The sequence below is a fragment of the Coregonus lavaretus genome, assembly GCF_964263955.1.
Source record: "Coregonus lavaretus genome assembly, chromosome: 1".
NCBI lineage: Eukaryota > Metazoa > Chordata > Actinopteri > Salmoniformes > Salmonidae > Coregonus > Coregonus lavaretus.
Genome location: NC_139988.1, coordinates 8,814,884 through 8,839,730, shown reverse-complemented (window position 1 = coordinate 8,839,730; position 24,847 = coordinate 8,814,884). Strand labels below are relative to the sequence as shown.

The 24,847-nt window shown below is 42.5% G+C and overlaps 1 pseudogene across 1 annotated transcript in view; it reads left to right on the top strand.

The window, feature by feature from the left end:
* The window catches only part of LOC311120327 (mitogen-activated protein kinase kinase kinase 21-like), a 90,993-nt pseudogene that overhangs the window by 50,382 nt on the left and 15,764 nt on the right, over positions 1–24,847 (top strand). Inside the window, exon 6 of the transcript in view lies at positions 16,719–16,895. The product of the transcript in view is annotated as a mitogen-activated protein kinase kinase kinase 21-like (transcript). The remainder of the gene's footprint in view (positions 1–16,718; positions 16,896–24,847) is intronic.

Here is a 24,847-nt window from a genome sequence, read left to right as displayed (position 1 = left end):
ATCGACACAGAATCAACACTGCGGGTATCAGCCATAATACCAGCCATGATAACCTCTCTACTGTCATGCAAAGGCAGAATGAAATTGCTGACCTCCTTGTACTACAGCACAAACAAGCCACACTCCCTGTTAGGGAGATACCTATGTTTGACGGTGATCCTCTAAACTTTAGGCCATTCATGCGTGCATTTGAGCATGGTATAGAAGATAAGACAAGCAGTCACCAGGATAGGCTCTATTACCTGGAACAATACACCTCTGGTCAGCCCAAGGATCTGGTCCGTAGTTGTCTGCATATGGAAGCCAGAAGAGGCTATGCAGTAGCTAAGAGGTTGTTAAAGGAACACTTTGGCAATGAAATCAAAGTCACCACTGCTTACATGGAAAAGGCTTGGAACTGGACAAACATCAAACCCGATGATGGAAAGGGACTGGGTGGTTATGCACTCTATCTAAGAGGTTGCTGTAACGCTATGCAAGACCTACAGAACATGGAAGAGCTTAATCTTCCCTCCAACATAAAGCTGATCATGTCAAAACTTCCCTACAAACTAAGGGAAAAATGGAGGTCTATGGCATGTGATATTTTAGAGAGAAGTCACCTGAGGGCCCAGTTCAGTGACCTGGTAACGTTCATGGAAAAACAGGCCAAAATACTGCAGGATCCGTTGTATGGAGATATTCAAGATCCCCTGTACAACAAAAGGTTTTTAAAACCCAAAACAGAAGCTGACTTTAAACAGCAGTTCAAGTCCAAGAGTAGGGGAAGCAGCTTTGCCACTACAGTAGCTGTAGTGGCAGATTGTGACTCTGAAAAACCTTTAAAAGAACAAACATTCAAAGTAAAGAGACCAGGCACCTACCCTTCTGATGCTCCCAGTATCTCATGTATATTTTGTGCTGGTGCGCATTTATTGGTCGACTGCCAACAGGTGAAGGCACAGCCACATGAATTCAAGGTTGAGTTTCTGAGATCAAAAGGCCTTTGTTTTGGCTGTTTGATGAGAGGACACTTAAGCAGAGAATGTAAAAGAAGGATGACCTGTCAGAGCTGTCAAAGAAAGCACCCCACTATCCTGCACATTGAAGGAAGAGAGAGATTTAGATCTCAAAAGGCAGATATGAGTGGTGTAGCAGTAAAGCGGGAGGAGACTGTCAGCAGTGCTCTTGTTTCACTGGAAGCTGGTGAAGATACCGGGGCCGGTACAGATTGTGCACTTGCAATTGTGCCAGTTCAAGTAAAGGTGGCAAATGGAAGCAAGTCTGTGTTAACCTATGCGTTTCTCGATTCTGGTAGCTCAGCAACATTTTGTACGGAGAGACTCATGAGGCAGTTGCAAGCTAAAGGCAGTGCGACTGAAATTCTGCTACGCACAATGGGGCAGGAGAGTCCTACCAAGAGCTTTGAGATATCTGGATTAGAGATTGGCAATGTGGAAGGCGACACATTTCTTGCATTACCAAAGGTCTACACCCAACATAAGATCCCAGTGACAAGAGAGAACATTCCCACTCAGAAAGAGCTCAAAAGGTGGCCATACCTGAAAGAGGTTCAGTTGAAGGAGATTGATGCTGACGTCGAACTTCTGATTGGCGTAAATGCTCCAAAGGCAATGGAACCCTGGCAAATCATAAATAGCCAAGGCAACGGACCGTATGCAGTGAAAACCCTCTTTGGATGGGTGATGAATGGTCCTCTCAACAGTTGTACCATGGCAGAAGAATCCGGGCGTCCTACGGTGATGGCCAATCGTATCTCAATGGCCGACCTGGGGGTTCTTCTTGTAAATCAGTACAACCATGACTTCCCTGAGAGAGAGTATGAAGAGAAAAGTGAGATGTCAGCTGAGGATCGTAGGTTTATGGAGATAGTATCAAGCTCCATAACCCTCAAAGACCATCACTACTACTTACCGTTGCCCTTTCGCAACAAAGATGTAGTCCTGCCAAACAACCGCGACATGGCAAAGCAGCGGGCTCTAAATATTATCAGGAAGTTCAAGAAGGACAAAGGTTACGCTGCAGAGTACAAAGGCTTCATGGAAGAGATGATAACAAAAGGTTACGCCGAGAAGGTACCACAAGAACAGCTCCTCAGAGAGAAAGGCAAGGTATGGTACATACCACACCATGGCGTTCACCATAAGCGCAAAGGAACGATACGAGTGGTGTTTGACTGTTCATCATCCTATAAAGGTACATCTCTTAACAGTGAACTCCTTCAAGGCCCTGACCTGGCAAACACGCTTATAGGAGTCTTGCTAAGATTTCGGCAAGAGCACATTGCCATGATGGCAGACATCGAAGGAATGTTCCATCAAGTACGTGTCCATGAAGATGACTTAGACTTCCTGCGATTCCTATGGTGGCCGGATGGTGATACTAACAAAAGATTGGAGGAGTACAGAATGACAGTACATCTTTTCGGTGCTATATCCTCTCCAAGTTGTGCAAACTTTGCACTGCGAAAGACTGCAGAAGACAACTGTGAGGGGTACGATGAAGAGGTGATTCAAACAGTCAAGTCCAACTTCTATGTTGATGACTGCCTCAAGTCAGTGGCCACAGAAGAACAAGCCATAGCTCTCACAAGAAACCTCAGGGATGTGTGCTCTCAAGGTGGGTTCAAATTGACCAAGTGGGTCAGCAACAGCCGCACTGTACTAGCTTCTATCCCTGATGAACACAAAGCCAAGCAGATAAAAGAACTGGACCTGGACAGAGAAAAGCTGCCTGTTGAAAGAGCACTTGGAATCCGATGGAACATTGAAAGGGATGTGTTTACCTTCCAGGTCACTGTCAAGAACAGACCCCTTACAAGAAGAGGTATTCTCTCAACTGTCAGCTCTATTTATGATCCATTAGGTTTCCTCGCCCCATTCGTATTAAAGGCAAAGCAAATTCTTCAAGTGCTCTGCAAGCTAAAGTGTGGATGGGACGAAGTCATCCCTGAAGAACACTCTATTTCATGGAAGAGATGGCTCTCAGAGCTGGACCAGCTCTCCAGATTCCAGATCAACAGGTGTATGATGCCGGAGAACTTTGGTCAAATCAAGACCGCACAGCTGCATCACTTCGGTGATGCAAGTGAACAAGGTTATGGCACGGCAAGCTACCTTAGGTTCACAAACGTTATGGAAAAGGTCCACATCGCATTCATACTGGGGAAATCAAGGGTGACTCCACTCAAGCAGATGACGATCCCCAGACTGGAACTTGCTGCAGCAACATTGGCAGTGCGAGTGGACAGGATGTTAAGGTTGGAGCTCCAGATTGAACTTGAGGAGTCAACTTTCTGGACAGACAGCCAGTCGGTGCTAAAATACATCCGCAACGATACCAAGAGATTCCATACTTTTGTGGCGAATAGGGTTGCTATGATCCGTGACCTATCGAAAGCAAAACAGTGGAGGTATTTGAACTCCAAACACAACCCAGCCGATGATGCCTCAAGAGGATTACATGTTGAAACTTTCCTGAACTCAAAGAGATGGCGCAAAGGACCAGAATTCCTGGAGAAAACAGAAACACAATGGCCGAAAGTCCCCGAGGAGCTTGGCTCCATCCCTCCAGATGATCCAGAGGTGAGAAAAGACGTCATCGTAAACAGTACATGTGTGGAAGAAAAGAGTCCGACCAGCAAACTGATTGAGTACTATTCAACATGGAACAGCTTGAAGAAAGCAGTTGCCTGGATGCTGAAACTGAAGAGACTTCTACTACAGTTAAGCCAGAAAAGGAAAGTTCTCACCCAAACTGATCCAGGATCAGATCAGAGTCTGACAAACTCACTGAAGGAACAAATTGACAAGTTCAAACTGACGTTTGGAAAAGAAAGTCTGTCTGTAGATGACCTAGATGAAGCAGAAAAGGTCATCATTCGATTTGAGCAACGACAGCACTTTAAACAAGAAATTGCACTAGTTGTAAAAGGAAAACAATGTGCCAAGAGAAGCGGCTCAATCTGTAAGCTTGATCCAATAGTTGACAATGGCATTCTGAGAGTAGGAGGAAGGTTAAGCAAAGCTGCTATGCCTACGGAACTAAAGAATCCTATGATCCTGCCCAAAGACTCCTACATCTCCAGACTGATCTTACTCCACATCCATGAGCAGGTTGGCCACTCTGGGAGAGGTCACATGCTTTCTAGACTTCGCCAGCGATATTGGATACCCTGTGCCAACTCCTTAGCAAGGAAGATCCTTAAGAGCTGTGTCTTCTGCAGGCGGATGCAAGCTAGAGCTGGGGAACAGAAGATGGCTGACCTTCCACAAGATCAGGTAGCACCTGATTTGCCGCCTTTCACCCATGTGGGCATAGATTACTTTGGCCCCATAGAGGTGAAGCGAGGCCGCGTTCATGTGAAGCGGTATGGTGTGATCTTTACTTGCCTTGTGAGTCGAGCTGTCCATCTAGAAGTTGCTAGTTATCTGGATACTGATTCCTGCATCAATGCCCTGCGCAGGTTCATCTGTCGAAGGGGCCCAGTAACAAGTATCAGAACAGACAATGGCACCAACTTTGTTGGAACACACAGAGAGCTAGGAGAAGCTCTGAAAGAGCTGGATCACAACAAGATTCAAAATAAATTACTGAAGGAAGGAGTGACATGGTCATTCAACCCTCCCTCTGGAGCCCACCATGGGGGGGTATGGGAGAGGTTGATCCGACTGGTGAAAAAGATCCTCTATTCAGTCCTTAAAGAGCAAGTACTGGATGATGAGGCTTTGCAGACAGCCTTGTGTGAAGTTGAGGCGATTATGAACGACAGACCAATCACTACTGTAACAAATGACCCTAACGATCTAGAACCCCTGACTCCGAACCATCTGCTTCATCTGAAAGCAAAGCCAGTCCTGCCACCAGGACTATTCCAGAGAAGTGACCTATACTCACGAAGGAGATGGAAGCAAGTACAATATATCACTGACCTCTTCTGGAAGAGATGGATCAGGGAGTATCTTCCACTTATGCAGGAGCGGAACAAGTGGAACAAAACTAAGAGAAACTTCAGTCCTGGTGACCTTGTGGTCATCGTCGATGACACCGCCCCAAGGAACTCTTGGCTAATGGGGCGTGTGGTGAAGGCTTTGCCAGGGGCCAAAGGTCTTGTCCGGAGCGTCATGGTTAAGACTAAGACCAATATCCTACAGAGACCTATCAATAAACTCTGTCTGCTCCTTGAGGCGACGAAGTGAGACACACACACACACACACACAGTGCTCCATCTTTGAATCACGTGCACCTCTGATTCGTTGATGTCGTACTCTTACATTCTTTGATGTCATACATTTTGTGGACGTCAAACTCTTGACATTTTTTGGAAGTTGAACACCTTTACACTTCAACTCAGACTGAGATCTATGGACTATTTTCCTATATGGCACCTTGTATATTTGTATATAGCTATGAACTGTAATGGTGCTCTGGTATAGAATGTTTTTGTATTGGCTCTACGTTTGAATATTAAGTAATTGTTGTGCATTCAGTGCAGTCAACAATTAGGGGCCGGTATGTTAGAGCCGATTTGGGCATATTTTGTATAAAAGACTGAACATACTGAGCTCCATGTACATTTGTGTAAATATATTAAATATTAATGTATATGATGAAATATTAGGTACGTACCTTTATGATTTATTTACCGGATTGAGATATATTCATTTGTTATTAGTGTAACTCAGTTTTTGGCCCCCCCTCTTGCCCATTCATTGTACTGTGTTAATTGTGTTAGTATAAAGGCAGGAAGTTGGGCCTTCGGGGGGAGGAGTCCTTGCTAGATGCGGGAGCGGTATAGTTTTTTGACCATATAGACATACAGAAATACAGACAGACAGGTCATATTATATTATGTATTTGCATTTCAAGTAATCTCTGCTTTAAGTTGATTGGAGAATACCTTTTTGTTAGATAAGAAGAATAAACATTTTCTGTTGCACTATATCCCTGGATCTCATTGAATGTTTGGCCGTTTGGAAACGTTGAGTGTGGACTGTATGCGTCCGAAACAACCCCGCTTCAGGCTAGGGCAGTGGCTATGGTAAAGAGGAAAGGAAGCCACTACACAACATACTAACAAGACAACATGTAGGACAGCATACTAACAAGACACCATACTAACAAGACATCATGTAGGACAGAATACTAACAAGACATCATGTAGGACAGAATACTAACAAGACATCATGTAAGACAACATACTAACAAGACATCATGTAGGACAACATACTAACAAGACATCATGTAGGACAACATACCAACAAGACAACATGTAGGACACCATACTATCAAGACAACATACTAACAAGACAACATGTAGGACAGCATACTAACAAGACAACATGTAGGACAGCATACTAACAAGACATCATGTAGGACAACATACTAACAAGACATCATGTAGGACAACATACTAACAATACATAATGTAGGACAGAATACTAACAAGACATCATGTCGGACAACATACTAACAAGACATCATGTAGGACAACATACTAACAATACATAATGTAGGACAGAATACTAACAAGACATCATGTCGGACAACATACTAACAAGACAACATGTAGGACACCATTCTAACAATACATAATGTAGGTCAGAATACTAACAAGACATCATTTAGGACAACATACTAACAAGACATCATGTAGGACAGAATACTAACAAGACATCATGTAGGACAACATACTAACAAGACAACATGTAGGACACCATACTAACAAGACAACATACTAACAAGACAACATGTAGGAGAGCATACTAACAAGACATCATTTAAGACAACATACTAACAAGACATCATGTAGGACAACATACTAACAAGACACTTGTAGGACAACATACCAACAAGACAACATGTAGGACACCATACTATCAAGACAACATACTAACAAGACAACATATAGGACAGCATACTAACAAGACAACATGTAGGACAGCATACTAACAAGACAACATGTAGGACAGCATACTAACAAGACATCATGTAGGACAACATACTAACAAGACATCATGTAGGACAACATGCTAACAATACATAATGTAGGACAGAATACTAACAAGACATCATTTAGGACAACATACTAACAAGACATCATGTAGGACAACATACTAACAAGACATCATGTAGGACAACATACTAACAAGACAACATGTAGGACACCATACTAACAAGACAACATACTAACAAGATAACATGCATGACAGCATACTTACAAGACATCATGTAGGACAGCATACTAAGAAAACATCATGTAGGAAAGCATACTAACAAGACAACATGTAGGACAGCATACTAACTTGACAACATACTAACAAGACAAAATGTCGGACAGCATACTAACAAGACAACATACTAACAAGACAACATGTAGGACAGCATACTAACAAGACAACATGTAGGACACATACTAACAAGACATCATGCAGGACAACATACTACCAAGACATCATGTAGGACAGAATACTAACAAGACATCATGTAGGACAACATACTAACAAGACAACATGTAGGACACCATACTAACAAGACAACATACTAAGAAAACATCATGTAGGACAGCATACTAACAAGACATCATGTAGGATAGCATACTAACTTGACAACATACTAACAAGACAAAATGTAGGACAGCATACTAACAAGACAACCTACTAACAATACATCATGTAGGACACAATACTAACAAGACAACATACTAACAAGACAACATTTAGGACAGCATACTAACAAGACAACATGTAGGACAGCATACTAACTTGACAACATACTAACAAGACAAAATGTCGGACAGCATACTAACAAGACAACATACTAACAAGACAACATGTAGGACAGCATACTAACAAGACAACATGTAGGACACATACTAACAAGACATCATGCAGGACAACATACTACCAAGACATCATGTAGGACAGAATACTAACAAGACATCATGTAGGACAACATACTAACAAGACAACATGTAGGACACCATACTAACAAGACAACATACTAAGAAAACATCATGTAGGACAGCATACTAACAAGACATCATGTAGGATAGCATACTAACTTGACAACATACTAACAAGACAAAATGTAGGACAGCATACTAACAAGACAACCTACTAACAATACATCATGTAGGACACAATACTAACAAGACAACATACTAACAAGACAACATTTAGGACAGCATACTAACAAGACAACATGTAGGACAGCATACTAACAAGACATCATGTAGGACAACACACCAACAAGACATCATGTAGGATACCATACTAACAAGACAACATACTAACAAGACAGCATGTAGGACAACATACTAACAAGACAAAATACTAACAATACATCATGTAGGACAGAATACTAACAAGACATCATGTAGGACAGCATACTAAGAAAACATCATGTAGGACAGCATACTAACAAGACAACATGTAGGACAGCATACTAACTTGACAACATACTAACAAGACAAAATGTAGGACAGCATACTAACAAGACAACATACTAACAATACATCATGTAGGACACAATACTAACAAGACAACATACTAACAAGACAACATGTAGGACAGCATACTAACAATACAACATGTAGGACAGCATACTAACAAGACCTCATATAGGACAATATACCAACAAGACAACATGTAGGACACCATACTAACAAGACAACATACTAACAAGACAACATGTAGGACAGCATACTAACAAGACACCATACTAACAAGACATCATGTAGGACAGAATACTAACAAGACATCATGTAAGACAACATACTAACAAGACATAATGTAGGACAACATACTAACAAGACATCATGTAGGACAACATACCAACAAGACAACATGTAGGACACCATACTATCAAGACAACATACTAACAAGACAACATGTAGGACAGCATACTAACAAGATAACATGTAGGACAGCATACTAACAAGACATCATGTAGGACAACATACTAACAAGACATCATGTAGGACAACATACTAACAATACATAATGTAGGACAGAATACTAACAAGACATCATTTAGGACAACATACTATCAAGACATCATGTAGGACAGAATACTAACAAGACTTCATGTAGGACAACATACTAACAAGACAACATGTAGGACACCATTCTAACAATACATACTGTAGGACAGAATACTAACAAGACATCATTTAGGACAACATACTAACAAGACATCATGTAGGACAGAATACTAACAAGACATCATGTAGGACAACATACTAACAAGACAACATGTAGGACACCATATTAACAAGACAACATACTAACAAGACAACATGTAGGACAGCATACTAACAAGACATCATTTAAGACAACATACTAACAAGACATCATGTAGGACAACATACTAACAAGACATTTGTAGGACAACATACCAACAAGACATCATTTAGGACACCATACTATCAAGACAACATACTAACAAGACAACATGTAGGACAGCATACTAACAAGACAACATGTAGGACAGCATACTAACAAGACATCATATAGGACAACATACTAACAAGACATCATGTAGGACAACATGCTAACAATACATAATGTAGGACAGAATACTAACAAGACAACATGTAGACAAGCATACTAACTTGACAACATACTAACAAGACAAAATGTCGGACAGCATACTAACAAGACAACATACTAACAAGACAACATGTAGGACAGCATACTAACAAGACAACATGTAGGACACATACTAACAAGACATCATGTAGGACAACATACTACCAAGACATCATGTAGGACAGAATACTAACAAGACATCATGTAGGACAACATACTAACAAGACAACATGTAGGACACCATACTAACAAGACAACAAACTAAGAAAACATCATGTAGGACAGCATACTAACAAGACATCATGTAGGATAGCATACTAACTTGACAACATACTAACAAGACAAAATGTAGGACAGCATACTAACAAGACAACCTACTAACAATACATCATGTAGGACACAATACTAACAAGACAACATACTAACAAGACAACATTTAGGACAGCATACTAACAAGACAACATGTAGGACAGCATACTAACAAGACATCATGTAGGACAACATACTAACAAGACAACATACTAACAATACATCATGTAGGACAGAATACTAACAAGACATCATGTAGGACAGAATACTAACAAGACATCATGTAAGACAACATACTAACAATACACCATGTAGGACAACATACTAACAAGACATCATGTAGGACAACATACCAACAAGACAACATGTAGGACACCATACTATCAAGACAACATACTAACAAGACAACATGTAGAACAGCATACTAACAAGACAACATGTAGGACAGCATACTAACAAGACATCATGTAGGACAACATACTAACAAGACATCATGTAGGACAACATACTAACAATTCAACATGTAGGACAGAATACTAACAAGACATCATTTAGGACAACATGCTAACAAGACATCATGTAGGACAGAATACTAACAAGACATCAAGTAGGACAACATACTAACAAGACAACATGTAGGACACCATACTAACAAGACAACATACTAACAAGACAACATGCATGACAGCATACTAACAAGACATCATGTAGGACAGCATACTAAGAAAACATCATGTAGGACAGCATACTAACAAGACAAAATGTAGGACAGCATACTAACAAGACAATATACTAACAAGATAACATGTAGGACAGCATACTAACAAGACAACATACTAACAAGACAACATGTAGGACAGCATACTAACAAGACCACATGTAGGACAGCATACTAACAAGACATCATGTAGGACAGCATACTAACAAGACATCATGTAGGACAACATACTAACAAGACAACATACTAACAATACATCATGTAGGACAGAATACTAACAAGACATCATGTAGGACAGCATACTAAGAAAACATCATGTAGGACAGCATACTAACAAGACAACATACTAACAAGACAAAATGTAGGACAGCATACTAACAAGACAACATACTAACAATACATCATGTAGGACACAATACTAACAAGACAACATACTAACAAGACAACATGTAGGACAGCATACTAACAATACAACATGTAGGACAGCATACTAACAAGACCTCATATAGGACAATATACCAACAAGACAACATGTAGGACACCATACTAACAAGACAACATACTAACAAGACAACATGTAGGACAGCATACTAACAAGACACCATACTAACAAGACATCATGTAGGACAGAATACTAACAAGACATCATGTAAGACAACATACTAACAAGACATCATGTAGGACAACATACTAACAAGACATCATGTAGGACAACATACCAACAAGACAACATGTAGGACACCATACTATCAAGACAACATACTAACAAGACAACATGTAGGACAGCATACTAACAAGACAACATGTAGGACAGCATACTAACAAGACATCATGTAGGACAACATACTAACAAGACATCATGTAGGACAACATACTAACAATACATAATGTAGGACAGAATACTAACAAGACATCATTTAGGACAACATACTATCAAGACATCATGTAGGACAGCATACTAACAAGACCTCATATAGGACAATATACCAACAAGACAACATGTAGGACACCATACTAACAAGACAACATACTAACAAGACAACATGTAGGACAGCATACTAACAAGACACCATACTAACAAGACATCATGTAGGACAGAATACTAACAAGACATCATGTAAGACAACATACTAACAAGACATCATGTAGGACAACATACTAACAAGACATCATGTAGGACAACATACCAACAAGACAACATGTAGGACACCATACTATCAAGACAACATACTAACAAGACAACATGTAGGACAGCATACTAACAAGATAACATGTAGGACAGCATACTAACAAGACATCATGTAGGACAACATACTAACAAGACATCATGTAGGACAACATACTAACAATACATAATGTAGGACAGAATACTAACAAGACATCATTTAGGACAACATACTATCAAGACATCATGTAGGACAGAATACTAACAAGACTTCATGTAGGACAACATACTAACAAGACAACATGTAGGACACCATTCTAACAATACATACTGTAGGACAGAATACTAACAAGACATCATTTAGGACAACATACTAACAAGACATCATGTAGGACAGAATACTAACAAGACATCATGTAGGACAACATACTAACAAGACAACATGTAGGACACCATATTAACAAGACAACATACTAACAAGACAACATGTAGGACAGCATACTAACAAGACATCATTTAAGACAACATACTAACAAGACATCATGTAGGACAACATACTAACAAGACATTTGTAGGACAACATACCAACAAGACATCATTTAGGACACCATACTATCAAGACAACATACTAACAAGACAACATGTAGGACAGCATACTAACAAGACAACATGTAGGACAGCATACTAACAAGACATCATATAGGACAACATACTAACAAGACATCATGTAGGACAACATGCTAACAATACATAATGTAGGACAGAATACTAACAAGACAACATGTAGACAAGCATACTAACTTGACAACATACTAACAAGACAAAATGTCGGACAGCATACTAACAAGACAACATACTAACAAGACAACATGTAGGACAGCATACTAACAAGACAACATGTAGGACACATACTAACAAGACATCATGTAGGACAACATACTACCAAGACATCATGTAGGACAGAATACTAACAAGACATCATGTAGGACAACATACTAACAAGACAACATGTAGGACACCATACTAACAAGACAACAAACTAAGAAAACATCATGTAGGACAGCATACTAACAAGACATCATGTAGGATAGCATACTAACTTGACAACATACTAACAAGACAAAATGTAGGACAGCATACTAACAAGACAACCTACTAACAATACATCATGTAGGACACAATACTAACAAGACAACATACTAACAAGACAACATTTAGGACAGCATACTAACAAGACAACATGTAGGACAGCATACTAACAAGACATCATGTAGGACAACATACTAACAAGACAACATACTAACAATACATCATGTAGGACAGAATACTAACAAGACATCATGTAGGACAGAATACTAACAAGACATCATGTAAGACAACATACTAACAATACACCATGTAGGACAACATACTAACAAGACATCATGTAGGACAACATACCAACAAGACAACATGTAGGACACCATACTATCAAGACAACATACTAACAAGACAACATGTAGAACAGCATACTAACAAGACAACATGTAGGACAGCATACTAACAAGACATCATGTAGGACAACATACTAACAAGACATCATGTAGGACAACATACTAACAATTCAACATGTAGGACAGAATACTAACAAGACATCATTTAGGACAACATGCTAACAAGACATCATGTAGGACAGAATACTAACAAGACATCAAGTAGGACAACATACTAACAAGACAACATGTAGGACACCATACTAACAAGACAACATACTAACAAGACAACATGCATGACAGCATACTAACAAGACATCATGTAGGACAGCATACTAAGAAAACATCATGTAGGACAGCATACTAACAAGACAAAATGTAGGACAGCATACTAACAAGACAATATACTAACAAGATAACATGTAGGACAGCATACTAACAAGACAACATACTAACAAGACAACATGTAGGACAGCATACTAACAAGACCACATGTAGGACAGCATACTAACAAGACATCATGTAGGACAGCATACTAACAAGACATCATGTAGGACAACATACTAACAAGACAACATACTAACAATACATCATGTAGGACAGAATACTAACAAGACATCATGTAGGACAGCATACTAAGAAAACATCATGTAGGACAGCATACTAACAAGACAACATACTAACAAGACAAAATGTAGGACAGCATACTAACAAGACAACATACTAACAATACATCATGTAGGACACAATACTAACAAGACAACATACTAACAAGACAACATGTAGGACAGCATACTAACAATACAACATGTAGGACAGCATACTAACAAGACCTCATATAGGACAATATACCAACAAGACAACATGTAGGACACCATACTAACAAGACAACATACTAACAAGACAACATGTAGGACAGCATACTAACAAGACACCATACTAACAAGACATCATGTAGGACAGAATACTAACAAGACATCATGTAAGACAACATACTAACAAGACATCATGTAGGACAACATACTAACAAGACATCATGTAGGACAACATACCAACAAGACAACATGTAGGACACCATACTATCAAGACAACATACTAACAAGACAACATGTAGGACAGCATACTAACAAGACAACATGTAGGACAGCATACTAACAAGACATCATGTAGGACAACATACTAACAAGACATCATGTAGGACAACATACTAACAATACATAATGTAGGACAGAATACTAACAAGACATCATTTAGGACAACATACTATCAAGACATCATGTAGGACAGAATACTAACAAGACTTCATGTAGGACAACATACTAACAAGACAACATGTAGGACACCATTCTAACAATACATACTGTAGGACAGAATACTAACAAGACATCATTTAGGACAACATACTAACAAGACATCATGTAGGACAGAATACTAACAAGACATCATGTAGGACAACATACTAACAAGACAACATGTAGGACACCATACTAACAAGACAACATACTAACAAGACAACATGTAGGACAGCATACTAACAAGACATCATTTAAGACAACATACTAACAAGACATCATGTAGGACAACATACTAACAAGACACTTGTAGGACAACATAACAACAAGACAACATGTAGGACACCATACTATCAAGACAACATACTAACAAGACAACATGTAGGACAGCATACTAACAAGACAACATGTAGGACAGCATACTAACAAGACATCATGTAGGACAACATACTAACAAGACATCATGTAGGACAACATGCTAACAATACATAATGTAGGACAGAATACTAACAAGACAACATGTAGGACAGCATACTAACTTGACAACATACTAACAAGACAAAATGTCGGACAGCATACTAACAAGACAACATACTAACAAGACAACATGTAGGACAGCATACTAACAAGACAACATGTAGGACACATACTAACAAGACATCATGTAGGACAACATACTACCAAGACATCATGTAGGACAGAATACTAACAAGACATCATGTAGGACAACATACTAACAAGACAACATGTAGGACACCATACTAACAAGACAACATACTAAGAAAACATCATGTAGGACAGCATACTAACAAGACATCATGTAGGATAGCATACTAACTTGACAACATACTAACAAGACAAAATGTAGGACAGCATACTAACAAGACAACCTACTAACAATACATCATGTAGGACACAATACTAACAAGACAACATACTAACAAGACAACATTTAGGACAGCATACTAACAAGACAACATGAAGGACAGCATACTAACAAGACATCATGTAGGACAACATACCAACAAGACATCATGTAGGATACCATAGTAACAAGACAACATACTAACAAGACAACATGTAGGACAACATACTAACAAGACAACATACTAACAATACATCATGTAGGACAGAATACTAACAAGACATCATGTAGGACAGAATACTAACAAGACATCATGTAAGACAACATACTAACAATACACCATGTAGGACAACATACTAACAAGACATCATGTAGGACAACATACCAACAAGACAACATGTAGGACACCATACTATCAAGACAACATACTAACAAGACAACATGTAGAACAGCATACTAACAAGACAACATGTAGAACAGCATACTAACAAGACAACATGTAGGACAGCATACTAACAAGACATCATGTAGGACAACATACTAACAAGACATCATGTAGGACAACATACTAACAATACAACATGTAGGACAGAATACTAACAAGACATCATTTAGGACAACATGCTAACAAGACATCATGTAGGACAGAATACTAACAAGACATCAAGTAGGACAACATACTAACAAGACAACATGTAGGACACCATACTAACAAGACAACATACTAACAAGACAACATGCATGACAGCATACTAACAAGACATCATGTAGGACAGCATACTAAGAAAACATCATGTAGGACAGCATACTAACAAGACAAAATGTAGGACAGCATACTAACAAGACAATATACTAACAAGATAACATGTAGGACAGCATACTAACAAGACAACATACTAACAAGACAACATGTAGGACAGCATACTAACAAGACCACATGTAGGACAGCATACTAACACGACATCATGTAGGACAGCATACTAACAAGACATCATGTAGGACAACATACTAACAAGACAACATGTAGGACAGCATACTAACAAGACATCATGTAGGACAGCATACTAACAAGACATCATGTAGGACAGCATACTAACAAGACATCATGTAGGACAGCATACTAACAAGACAATATACTAACAAGACTCTCCACCCCCCTAAACGGAACTATTGTTACTCGTTGGTCGTCGCATACCAGTCTTTTCACAGATGTTACAATACCATTTATGTTATGTAGTCTGTCCACGAGAGATTACACCAATGGTCAAACTGACCAACCACCCTGGCCTGTGTCTCTGTTTTCTAGATTTCCAGCACAAGATCACGGTGCAGGCGTCACCCTCCATGGACAGGAGGAGTCTGAACAACACCAGCCCCCCCAGCAGCCCCACACTCATACCCCGCCTCCGGGCTATCCAGTGTAAGTGCACCTCAGACAATCCAACATACTGCAACAAGACAGACCTGGGTCAGATACATAACAGTATCAAAAGTATATGTGTTTAAGTGTGCTGTGAAACAAAGCTTTTTACGTGTGCTTTATCATGGCATCCAGTGCCTTCAGAAAGTATTCATACCCCTTGACTTATTCCACATTTTGTTTTGTTACAGCCTGAATTCAAAATAGATTAAATATATTATTTTTCTCACCCTTCTACACACGATATACCATTATGACAAAGTGAAAAGATGTTTTTAGAAATGTTTGCAAATGTATTGAAAATGAAATACAGAAATATCTCATTTACATAAGTATTCACACCCGAGTCAATACATGTTAGAATCACTTTTGGCAGCGATTACAGCTGTGAATCTTTCTGGGTAAGTCTCTAAGAGTTTTGCACACCTGGATTGTACAATATTTGCACATTATTATTTTTTAAATTCTTCAAGCTCTGTCAAGTTGGTTGTTGATCATTGCAAGACAGCCATTTTCATGTCTTGCCATAGATTTTCAAGCCGATATAAGTCAAAACTCTATCTAGGCCACTCAGGAACATACAATGTCATCTTGGTAAGCAACTCCAGTGTAGATTTCACCTTGTGTTTTAGGTTATTGTCCTGCTGAAAGGTGAATTTGTCTCTGTTGGAAATAAGGCTGTCCCCGACCAAAAAAAATCTTGGTCGACAGAAAGTTATGTATTTGTCCATATATAGACACACCCTATGTGTTTTAATAAAATCAACTATAAGCATTGAGCTTGTCTGATGCTTTAAGCTTACGGTTTGGTGCCTCAAGAGGGTGCCAGATATACACTGCTCAAAAAAATAAAGGGAACACTAAAATAACACATCCTAGATCTGAATGAATGAAATAATCTTATTAAATACTATTTTCTTTACATTGTTGAATGTGCTGACAACAAAATCACACAAAAATTATCAATGGAAATCAAATATATCAACCCATGGAGGTCTGGATTTGGAGTCACCCTCAAAATTTAAGTGGAAAACCACACTACAGGCTGATCCAACTTTGATGTTAATGTCCTTAAAACAAGTCAAAATGAGGCTCAGTAGTGTGTGTGGCCTCCACGTGCCTGTATGACCTCCCTACAACGCCTGGGCATGCTCCTGATGAGGTGGTGGATGGTCTCCTGAGGGATCTCCTCCCAGACCTGGACTAAAGCATCTGCCAACTCCTGGACAGTCTGTGGTGCAACGTGGCGTTGGTGGATGGAGCGAGACATGATGTCCCAGATGTGCTCAATTGGATTCAGGTCTGGGGAACGGGCGGGCCAGTCCATAGCATCAATGCCTTCCTCTTGCAGGAACTGCTGACACACTCCAGCCACATGAGGTCTAGCATTTTCTTGCAGTAGGAGGAACCCAGGGCCAACCGCACCAGCATATGGTCTCACAAGGGGTCTGAGGATCTCATCTCGGTACCTAATGGCAGTCAGGCTACCTCTGGCGAGCACATGGAGGGCTGTGCGGCCCCCCAAAGAAATGCCACCCCACACCATGACTGACCCACCGCCAAACCGGTCATGCTGGAGGATGTTGCAGGCAGCAGAACGTTCTCCACGGCGTCTCCAGACTCTGTCACATGTGCTCAGTGTGAACCTGCTTTCATCTGTGAAGAGCACAGGGCGCCAGTGGCGAATTTGCCAATCTTGGTGTTCTCTGGCAAATGCCAAACGTCCTGCACGGTGTTGGGCTGTAAGCACAACCCCCACCTGTGGACGTCGGGCCCTCATACCACCCTCATGGAGTCTGTTTCTGACCGTTTGAGCAGACACATGCACATTTGTGGCCTGCTGGAGGTCATTTTGCAGGGCTCTGGCAGTGCTCCTCCTTGCACAAAGGCGGAGGTAGCAGTCCTGCTGCTGGGTTGTTGCCCTCCTACGGCCTCCTCCACGTCTCCTGATGTACTGGCCTGTCTCCTGGTAGCGCCTCCATGCTCTGGACACTACGCTGACAGACACAGCAAACCTTCTTGCCACAGCTCGCATTGATGTGCCATCCTGGATGAGCTGCACTACCTGAGCCACTTGTGTGGGTTGTAGACTCCGTCTCATGCTACCACTAGAGTGGATGCACCGCCAGCATTCAAAAGTGACCAAAACATCAGCCAGGAAGCATAGGAACTGAGAAGTGGTCTGTGGTCACGACCTGCAAAACCAGTCCTTTATTGGGGGTGTCTTGCTAATTGCCTATAATTTCCACCTGTTGTCTATTCCATTTGCACAACAGCATGTGAAATTTATTGTCAATCAGTGTTGCTTCCTAAGTGGACAGTTTGATTTCACTATCACGCTCGTCGGGAACAGAGGAGGACCAAGGCGCAGCGTTGCAGGCAAACATACTCTTTATTTAGAGACACGATCAAAAACAAACAAAACGATAACGTGACAGTTCACGGTCTAACACAAACAGACTAGAAACAAGAACCCACAAACACAAAGGGAAAAACAGACAGTTTAAATATGGCTCCCAATCAAAGACAACCATTCACAGCTGACACTCGTTGCCTCTGATTGGGAGTCACTCAGGCCAACATAGAAATAAACAAACTAGAACTCCCAACCTAGAAATAGAATACATAGATCTACACACCCTGGCTCAACATAACAGTGTCCCCAGAGCCAGGGCGTGACAGTATCCCCCCCTAAAGGCACGGACTCCGACCGCGCCAACTAAATACCACAGGGGAGGGACCGGGTGGGCACTCCGCCTTGGCGGCAGATCCGGCTCCGGGCATGATCCCCACTCCCTCTCTAACCCCCCAAAGTACCCCTGGTCCGGTCTGGCCCTGCTGACCGGAGCTGGACTGCACACTGGTGGAGCGGATTGCTCTAGCTCCGGCGTGAAGCAGCTGACCCGTGCTGAACCAGGCACCAGTGGAACAGGCACGGGCTGTGCCGGACTGACGACGCACATCACTGGCTTGGTGTGGGGAGCAGGAACGGCCCGAGCCGGGCTGACGAAACGCACCCCTGACTTGGTGCGGGGAGCAGGAGCGGGCCGAACCGGGCTGACGAAACGCACCACTGACTTGGTGCGGGGAGCAGGAACGGGCCGAGCCGGGCTGACGAAGCGCACCACTGACTTGGTGCGGGGAGCAGGAACGGGCCGAGCCGGGCTGACGAAGCGCACCACTGACTTGGTGCGGGGAGCAGGAACGGGCCGAGCCGGGCTGACGAAACGCACCACTGACTTGGTGCGGGGAGCAGGAACGGGCCGAGCCGGGCTGACGAAGCGCACCACTGACTTGGTGCGGGGAGCAGGAACGGGCTGAGCCGGGCTGACGAAGCGCACCACTGACTTGGTGCGGGGAGCAGGAACGGGCCGAGCCGGGCTGGCGAAGCGCACCGTAGGCTTGGTGCGAGGGGCAGGAGCAGGCCGGGCCGGGCTGGCGAAGCGCACCACTGACTTGGTGCGGGGAGCAGGAACGGGCCGAGCCGGGCTGAAGAAGCGCACCACTGACTTTGTGCGGGGAGCAGGAACGGGCCGAGCCGGGCTGACGAAGCGCACCACTGACTTGGTGCGGGGAGCAGGAACGGGCCGAGCCGGGCTGACGAAGCGCACCGTAGGCTTGGTGCGAGGGGCAGGAGCAGGCCGGGCCGGGCTGGCGACGCGCACTGTAGGCTTGGTGCGAGGAGCAGGAACAGACCGGACCGTACTGGGGACACACCACTGGCCCTACACCGGGATCTGGAATGGGCCGGACCGGACTGGTAACACACCCCAGTACCTCTCGCCGTGCCTCTACACCTTCCATCCCCTCTTCGACCAGTGGCCCCCGTAACCTGGCGGCCTCCTCTGCCAACCCGCTGGACCGCTCTATCGCGGCCTCCTGCTGCCCCGACGTCGTGAGCCCCCCCCCTAAAAAATTTCTGGGGGTCTCTCTTCCCCGTGGGCCAGGCCTCTATAGTTCTCGCCCAACTCTCGCTCTTCTGCTTCCAACTCCCGCCATTCAGCTCCTCATTTGGCTTGACCCAGTCGAAGCTCTTCCTCCACTGTTCCCAAGTCCACCCCTTCTGCTCCTCACTAGGCTTGACCCAGTCGAGGTTGCCACGGAGATCTGCTAGCGATTCCCCTGGCGATGGCTCCTGGACACGCTGCTTGGTCCAGTTTTGGTGGGTTCTTCTATCACGCTCGTCGGGAACAGAGGAGGACCAAGGCGCAGCGTTGCAGGCAAACATACTCTTTATTTAGAGACACGATCAAAAACAACAAAACGATAACGTGACAGTTCACGGTCTAACACAAACAGACTAGAAACAAGAACCCACAAACACAAAGGGAAAAACACAGTTTAAATATGGCTCCCAATCAAAGACAACCATTCACAGCTGACACTCGTTGCCTCTGATTGGGAGTCACTCAGGCCAACATAGAAATAAACAAACTAGAACTCCCAACCTAGAAATAGAATACATAGATCTACACACCCTGGCTCAACATAACAGTGTCCCCAGAGCCAGGGCGTGACATTCACAGAAGTGTGATTGACTTGGAGTTACATTGTGTTGTTTAAGTGTTCCCTTTATTTTTTTGAGCAGTGTATATATATATATATATATATATATATATATACATATGTATAAAACCAGAAGAAGAAAAACTTGACCCAACTATTCTCCTCCTGCTCCTGCTGGCTTTCGCAGATTCTGCCATTACTCTCCTGAAGTTGCCGGTAATAGGCTACACGAGGAGTCGGCAACCTTTCTCATGTGGAATGCCAATTTATCTTACAATTTCTACCGATATGCATGCCAGTTATGGCTTTCATATGCACATTTTCGTGAAACTATTTCATTTAATATATAATAACGTCTTCAAATCTCAAAGTCATTGTCATGTGGTTAATCAAAATTCTATCCAAATCTCAATGAAAATGATACAAACCTAAAAAGTAACTTCTATTGCCATTGCAAACTATGTAAAAGTAGCCTACATATAGCCAACAAATAAAAACATTGCAGCCTGCAGGTAGAAAATATCCTGATAAAAATAAATATCCTATAAATCACATTGCCTACACATGGCCTGTCTGCAATGAACTTGAAACATTGTATCAACTATTCAATTGGGTCCAGCCCCGAAGCTTGCGCTAGCAACATTGTATAAAATATTCTGGGCCCTCAGAGTTTCCCTGGGCCAGTGGGCTCGGGACAGTCACAGCTGCAGGATATTTGTGCAAGGGATAAGAAGCAGTGCTTGACTTGGGCAGGAGCTCGCCGGAGCTGAGTACCAGCACCTCAAATGTTCTACTGCTTGAGCTCCTGTTTCTCTTATAAAATATTAGTTCAAAAAGTATTGTGGAGCTCCTGCACCTAAATACAGTGCAGTTGGAAGGTATTCAGACCTCTTGACCTTTTCCACATTTTGTTACGTTACAGCCTTTTTCTAAAATGGATTTAATTTTAAAAAATCCTCATCAATTTACACACAATACCCCATAATGACAAAATGAAAACAGGTTTTTAGACATTTTTGCAAATGTATAAACAAATAATAAATAAAAAATACCTTATTTACATAAGTATTCAGACCCTTTGCTATGAGACTCAAAATTGAGCTCAGGTCAATCAATCAATCAAATGGATTTATAAAGCTCTTTTTACATCAGCAGATGTCACAAAGTGCTCTCCAGAAACCCAGCCTAAAACCCCAAACATCAAGCAATGCAGATGTAGAAGCACGGTGGTTAGGAAAAACTCCCTAGAAAGGCAGAAACCTACAAGAAGCCTAGAGAGGAACCAGGCTCTGAGTGGTGGCCAGGCCCCTTCTGGCTGTGCCGAGTGGAGATTATAACAGTACATGGCCATTAAGGCCAGATTTTTCTCCAAGATGTTCAAACCTTCATAGATGGTCAAATAATAGTCACAGTGGTTGTAGTTGTTGCAACAGGTCAGTACATCAGGAGTAAATGTCACTTGGCTTTTCATAGCCGGGCATTTAGAGGTTGAAATAGCAGGTGTGGTAGAGAGAGAGATAGTTGAAAAGAGCAGGTCTGGGACAAGGTAGCACGTCCGGTGAACAGGTCAGGGTTCCATAGCCACAGGCAGAAGAGTGGAAACTGGAGCAGCAGCACGACCAGGTGGACTGGGGACAGCAAGGAGTCATCAGGCCAGGTAGTCCTGAGGCATGGTCCTAGGGCTATCTCCCGAGTGGCGCAGTGGTCTAAGGCACTGCATCGCAGTGCTAGCTGTGCCACTAGAGATCCTGGTTCGAATCCAGGCTCTGCTGTAGCCGGCCGCAACCGGGAGACCAATGGGGCGGCGCACAATTGGCCCAGCGTCGTCCAGGGTAGGGGAGGGAATGGCCGGCAGGGAGGTAGCTCAGTTGGTAGAGCATGGCGTTTGCAACGCCAGGGTTGTGGGTTCGATTCCCACGGGGGGCCAGTATGAAAAAAAAAAAAAAAGAATAATGTATGCACTAACTGTGGGTCGCTCTGGATAAGAGCGTCTGCTAAATGACGTAAATGTAAATGTAAATGTAGGGCTCAGGTCCTCCGGGAGGGGAGGGAGAGAGAGAGAGAATTAGAGGGATCATACTTAATTTCACACAGGACACCAGATAAGACAGGAGAATAACACCAGATATAACATACTGACCCTAGCCCCCAGGCACATAGACTATTGCAGCATAGATACTGGAGGCTGAGACAGGGGGAGTCGGGAGACACTGTGGCCCTGTCCAACGATACCCCCGGACAGGGCCAACCAGGCAGGATATAACCCCACCCACTTTGCCAAAGCACAGCCCACACACCACCAGAGGAATATCAACAGACAACCGACCTACTACCCTGAGACAAGGCTGAGTATAGCCCACAAAGATCTCCTCCACTGCACGAGCCCGAGGGGGCGACAAACCAGACAGGAAGATCACGTCAGTGACTAAACCCACTCAAGTGCATCCTGTTTCCATTGATCATCCTTGAGATGTTTCTACAACTTGATTGGAGTCCACCTGTGTTAAATTCAATTGATTGGACATGATTTGGAAAAGCCGTAGAGCTCAGAGACAGGATTGTGTCGAGGCACAGATCTGGGGAAGGCTACCAAACAATTTCTGCAGCATTGAAGGTCCTCAAGAACACAGTGGCCTCCATCATTCTTAAATGCAAGAAGTTTGGAACCACCAAGACTCTTCCTAGAGCTGGCCGCCCGGCTAAACTGAGCAATCGGGGGAGAAGGGCCTTGGTCAGGGAGGTGACCAAGAACCCGATGGTCACTCTGACAGAGCTCCAGAGTTCCTCTGTGGAGATGGGAGAAGCTTCCAGAAGGACAACCATCTCTGCAGCACTCCACCAATCAGGCCTTTATGTTAGTGGCCAGACGGAGGCCACTCCTCAGTAAAAGGCACATGACAGCCCGCTTGGAGTTTGCCAAAAGCACCTAAAGGACTCAGACCATGAGAAACAAGATTATCTGGTCTGATGAAACCAAGATTGAACTCTTTGGCCTGAACGCCAAGCGTCATGTCTGGAGGAAACCTGGCACCATCCCTACGGTGACGCACGGAGGTGGCAGCATCATGCTGTGGGGATTGCACACTCTTGGCATCCTCTCAACCAGCTTCATGCATTTAAATTAACAGGTGTGCCTTCTTAAAAGTTAATTTGTGGAATTTCTTTCCTTAATGCGTTTGAGCCAATCAGCTGTGTTGTGACAAGGTAGGGGGGTATACAGAAGATAGCCCTATTTGGTAAAAGACCAAGTCCATATTATTGCAAGAACATCTCAAATAAGCAAAGAGAAATGACAGTCCATCATTACTTTAAGACATGAAGGTCAGTCAATCCGGAAAATGTCAAGAACTTTGAAAGTTTCTTCAAGTGCAGTCGCAAAAACCATAAAGTGCTATGATGAAACTGGCTCTCATGAGGACTGCCACAGGAAAGGAAGACCCAGAGTTACCTCTGCTGCAGAGGATAAGTTCATTAGAGTTAACTGCACCTCAGATTGCAGCCCAAATATA